Here is a 6,000-nt window from a genome sequence, read left to right as displayed (position 1 = left end):
TGAAGCCGTGAAACATCTTATAACATGGAGGAATCTGCGGGTCATTATGCTGAGTGAATTTAGTCAGTCACAGAAGGACAAATATTGTATAAGACCACTGTTATAAGAACTCAAGAAAAGGTTTAAACACAGAAGAAAACATTCTTTGATGATGATGTATATTATATTACAAATATTAAAAATTACTGTTGAAATTAACATAATCTACTTTGGACACTCCACTGAAGTAACCTGATGGGATCTGCCAAGTTTTGTTATTTTTCTTTCTCACACCAGAGAGACTTACATATTTGTTGGGCTTATTTTAGGATGTATGTTTATTGCATACTGAATGATTATGCATGTTTGTGTTTTCTATGTGTGTACTTCTGATTATGAATATGCAGTCTGCATCAGAGTGACTGGCATTTTAGCTTGACGCTTTGAACTTTTGAAAATACACACAAGCCTGCAACACCTGGTTCTGCTTAGATCCCTTTATAGCTTTCAATTTTTGAGACCATGCCAAGGTTGTCATGGAAAGAGCGTAATATTTAAAGGAAACCAAAGATGAAATCGTAAAAATTGCTTCCATTTATTGAGAGCCTCCTATGGATTAGTGCTTTTCATAATTATTAATTTCATCTTCACTGAAGCCCTTTGAGATAATTTTATCAATTTACAGTCTCACAGTTGCAAATGATAGAAAACCCTCCTCAAACTGGCTGGAGCAAGGAAGAGGATATACTAATTTACATGCAAGTCCAAGGTAGAATCCAGGGGCCTCAGACATGACTCCTTCAAGGGTTCAGATGACATCCCCAAAATCTTTTCCTCAATCTGCATCTTTTAGGTTGGCCTCCTATGGTGACTCCCAGTAGCTCAAACTCACAGTTACAGCACCCAGTCCAGCAGAGAAGAGAATCTGCTTTTCTGGGTAGCTCAGAAAAGACATACCAGAATTAAATTTCTTGGTTCTGATTGGCCTGACTTGGACTATGTGACCATCCCTAAGCCAATCATCAAAGCATGAGGGGGTGGAAAGCACTGCTATGTACTGATTGGCTTAGCCTTAACATAAGTTATCTGTTGCTGCATCCCGGAGAAACAACTTCATCCCATGCACAAAAGCTTAGGGTGGGATATAGAGAAGTCGCCAAGGTGAAATTGAAGTATTGTTGCTATAAGAATGGAATGAGGAGGGGACAGAGGAGAATGGATGCAGGCCCAGCAAAATCAATAAATACCCATTATAGACTGTCATTATCTTCATTTTACCCATGAGGAAACAGAGGTTCAAAGAAGGTTAGTGACCTGTGCAATATCACACATTTATTGTGTGAGACAGAACCAGAATTTGAACGAAAACTCCTCTGATTCAAACCTAATACTCATTATCTTCTGGGACACAGCTCAATAGCACTCCAGGTACCTTTCCTGGAAGCAGCATACCTACGCAAGGCTGCGGAAGGCAGGTCCCAAATGTCCACTTGCTTTGGAACAAAGAGATCTAGAAAACTGTGCCATCAGTAATGCAGTTATTCTACATTGTATGCTATGAAGGAAGATGGTTCAAAGGGAGAATCCAAGAATTTGTGTGGGTGGAAAGGACAATGAGGTGATAGAAAACTGGCATCAGAAGTGCTATTCAAATTTCTACTGCCCTTCCTAACTTTATGAGAACTTAAGAGAATCATGTGACCTTTCTAATGTGAAATGAAGGAGACTGGCACCTAACTCTCTGAATACTAGGGACCAGTAAAAGAAATTGATATATGCCAAAATGCCTTGCAAACTATCATGCACTTACAAGCACAAGTTGCTTCTATGAGCATGAAAAAGAATTCTATTCCCCCCTGCAGCTCACAATGTAGTGCTGCTGGACAGAGGATGTCTCTGTGTTTGTGAATTTGATTTAAATCATTAATTCTCATACAAAATCATCTCTGTCCTGAAATGGCAGGGCTTTAATGTGTATTATAGAAGTGGCTCCTTGTCAGTCTCCTTTGTCAGCGCCTCTCTGTCTGCCCTCTAAATGTCGGAGTGGCTCAGGGCTTTGTCCAGTACTCCCGCCTCTTCTCTCTCTACATCCTCGCTGTAGGTGGTCTCATCCAGTTCCATGGTTTTCATAATAATAGCTCATCTCATGGAGTTATTATGAGATTCAATTTAAAACCAAAGGGGACACCTGGCACAAGGAAGGTACCCAGTAAGTTACTTCCTCTTGCCTTGTAACCCTATTTGTCTTCATTGTCTTTATTGTAATAATTCACCCAAGCTCTTACTGAGAAAATTACATATGTTAAATATTATGGGTATTTGGGGAGGGGGGTCGCATAAGTGAAAAAAAGAATCTTGGTCCCACTTGCCCTTCCAGATCCCACCTTCCCCACTTGCTCCCTGCTCTGTGACTTATGAGGCTGACCTGTATGGATGGCATCAATGGGTTTTCTTGCCTTTTGGCTTCTGGTTGGGTTTGGCCAATGGGGAGCATCAATGGGAGATTGGAGGAAGGGACAGAGGAGAATATGCTCTGGGTATTTAGTCTCCCGGCTCCATCTCTTCAGGGTCAACAAGGGCTAAGTATATTACTCAATTGTAAGTCACAGCTCCTGGTGGGGAGGGGTGCTCCTCAAAGGCCTCTCTGTCTCTGGTTTCCAGTAACTTGCCCTCTCCCTTCACGCCCAAGAATGCTGAAGGCGCCCACTTCAGCAAGTTATTCCTTCGGGTTTCCCCACACCCTGCTGACATATTTATGAATATGCGTTTAAACTTTCCTCCAAGTACCCAGTCTGAGTGCGCTGTCTCTTCCCTACCCAGATCCTGCCCAACACAGTCCTTGTCCCCAAGGAATTTATACCTTAAGTCATCACACCAGTGGTCGTTAATCCTAAACGCACCAGAGCAAGAGTTCTTTACTGACATAGTATCTACCTCATGGTGCATCAGTCAACAGAGTATATTGACTTTATTCATTATCCACCCACACAAGAAACCATGAAAAATATCTGTGGGTGTCTGAAACAAAAGGCAGAATTGAAAAGTGGTATATGAGTCGGAATTGACTCAACGGCAATGGGTTTTGTTTTTTTGGTATGGTGTGCTAAACTTATTTCTTTGTAATCAGTGGTTCTCAATGGTTCTCAACTGGTCAAATTTAAGAAGCTTCCAAGAAGTACACATGACTAGACCAACTCTAGACAAAAAAAAAAAAAAAACACCAAACCCGTTGCTGTTGCATCAATCCAACTCGTAGCAACTCTATAGGACAGGGTAGAACTGCCCTCATAGGGTTTCCAAGGAGCGGCTGATGGATTTGAACTGTTGACTTTTTGGTTAGCCACCTGAGCACCCAGTAGTGGCCCTTTGGTTTCAGTCATCACCTCCATCATGGCTGCCAAGGCATCTGCCGGAATTCTCAGTCCTCACAGGTCCATATGCCTCATAGCCTCCACCTTCCAAGGATGAGGGCATGGACAGATAGAGTATATAGAACACTGCTTGAGGAAAAAAATTATTTTCAGGGCTAGGTTCCATCAAGGGTACATTTTTCACATGCCATAGTATATTGAGAATGTTCCAAAAGGCCTCATAATTACTATCATCAAAGTATATTGTAATTACCTATCCTAAAACAGATCAAGGTACCTGGTAATGAACTCATCCAAATCTCTCAAAGCACATGTATTTGCACTACAACTGCCCCTAACCTCTGGAGCTAATATATGTGCTAGTTCTTTGTAAAACATAGTTTCTACACATACTTGTGATTATCATCACTGTTTATATTATTATTATTTTATAAATGGAAAAGTCTTAATTGGTTAATTTATTTTTCTGGAGGATCCCCCTTTCCTAGCTCCCTTGTCATGCCTAAGTCTTCTTCCTCTTATTCATCCTTCATATTCAAAACCAAAAAAAAAAAAAACACCCGTTGCTGTCGAGTTGATTCCAACTCATAGCAATCCTATAGGACAGAGTAGAACTGCCCCATAGGGTTTCCAAGGAGTGGTTGGTAGATTCGAACTGCCGACCTCTTGGTTAACAGCCGAGGTCTTAACCACTGTGCCACCAGGGCTCCTTTCACATTCAAGCTCGTATCTTAGTCTCTTGTGAGGTAATCTTTAAACCTTAAACCAAAAAATATCCCCTGAAGTCTTCTTAAAACCAAACAATAGTCTAGCTTAACTTGCAAAGAATGTCTGCTTTGAGCATTATGCTCTTTTAATAACTATATGGGATCAAAGTGACAACAGCAACTCGAAAGATTAGATAGGAACCTTAGGGGACAGTGATTTTAAGTTAATGATGGAGGAACAACTTGGAAAAAGAGGGTAAGAAGGTTGCACAACTCAAAGAACGCAATCAGTGTCACTGAACTGTACATATAGAAATGGTGGAATTGGCATATGTTTTGCTGTGTATAGTCTCAACAACAAAAAAAAAGAAGTGGGTGAGGTACAGATCTTGAATAAAGGGCAGAACATACGCTCAAAGAACTAGGAAGACAAGTCCTCCCAAATCAGGCTTTTTCTATTATTATAGACATAGAATTAAGACCAAAAAAAAAAAAAAAAGCCACAATCAAACATGCTAAAGAAACACTAAAATAAATAAACACAAATTAAGTGCATTCAAACTATTTAATACTACCAGTGATGGGAATGGAATAATATTCAATAATTATTCCAATGCTAATAAGAAAGCTTTACCTAGCAGAATGTTGTGAATTTGAGTAGATGTAAGTATGAACATCCAAAGTTATGTTATAATCATGTATCTGATAATCCTTACCATATTTCTGGTAAGGAGGTTAGATGTGCAGATAAAAGGGTCAGTGCGGAGATTAGTGAAGAGAGAATGGTGGGAGTTGTGTGCTGGAAGCAAGAACGACAGCTCTACTCATTTGTTTAATACTAGGATGACATAGCTGTTTCTGACTTTCCAAGTGGCAAATCCATTCCGACTATCTCCCAGTTAGCTACATCAGTGAGGTCTCTCTTCTCCTGTTGACTCCATGGTGGATTTTCAGACCAACTCTGTCTCCAGCTAAACTAGAGAAGGCTGACTGTTCATTATTACATGACCTTAACTTCAGTTCATTGTGAACAATACTTGATGTGAAATCTAAAGAAATAATGTGATGTGATTAGAACACAAGATCATTTCCAGAAGTTGAAGTAGCAGGGATTTTCACATACATTTATTCATGCATTCAGCTTGAGCAGCTACTAAGCGCTGGACGTCATGCTAGGTGTTGGTGTTATGGAGATCTGCAAGGCATGAATGTTGCTACTCTAGTGCTCATGGGCAACAGTTAGAAAAACGGACATGTTTTTGAATTAACAGTATCTGACAAGTGCTATGATAGATATGTGAGCAGAGGGAGATGGGGACAGGGAGATGGGAACAATTTAGCTGCACAAAAATAACCCAGTTTGGCCTGCGTTAACTTTCTTTCTAGATGTGCCATTTCTTCTACACTTAATTGACTTTTCAGATTAAACTCCTTGCTTACTCTGTCAGTACAGCACTCTGCTTCCAACTCAATATTCTGAACTCCCTGAATTCCTGACCAGTGGTGTGGTACTGACTCTTCATACCTTATCGGATGTCAGGGAGCACTGCGATGGATGCAGCCTGACAGTCCTGGTGTTATGGATTGAATCGTGTCCCCCAACAATGTGTGTCAACTTGGCTAGGCCATGATTCCCAGTATTGTGTGGCTGTCCACCATTTAGTCATCTGATGTGAATATCCTATGTGTTATGAATTCTAACCTTTATCATGTTAATGAGACAGGATTAGAGGCAGTTATGTTAATGAGGCAGGACTCAATCTACAGGATTAGGTTGTGTCTTGAGTCAATCTCTTTTGAGATATAAAAGAGAGAAGTGAGTAGAGAAGAGAGGGACCTCATATCACCAAGAAAGAAGGGCCATGAGTGGTTCATGTCCTTTGGACCAGGGTCCCTGAGCTGCGAAGCTCCTAGACCAGGGGAAGATTGATGACAAGAACCTT

This window comes from Trichechus manatus, unplaced genomic scaffold (genome assembly GCF_000243295.1).
Source record: "Trichechus manatus latirostris isolate Lorelei unplaced genomic scaffold, TriManLat1.0 scaffold00022, whole genome shotgun sequence".
NCBI lineage: Eukaryota > Metazoa > Chordata > Mammalia > Sirenia > Trichechidae > Trichechus > Trichechus manatus.
This window is presented reverse-complemented; position numbering follows the sequence as displayed.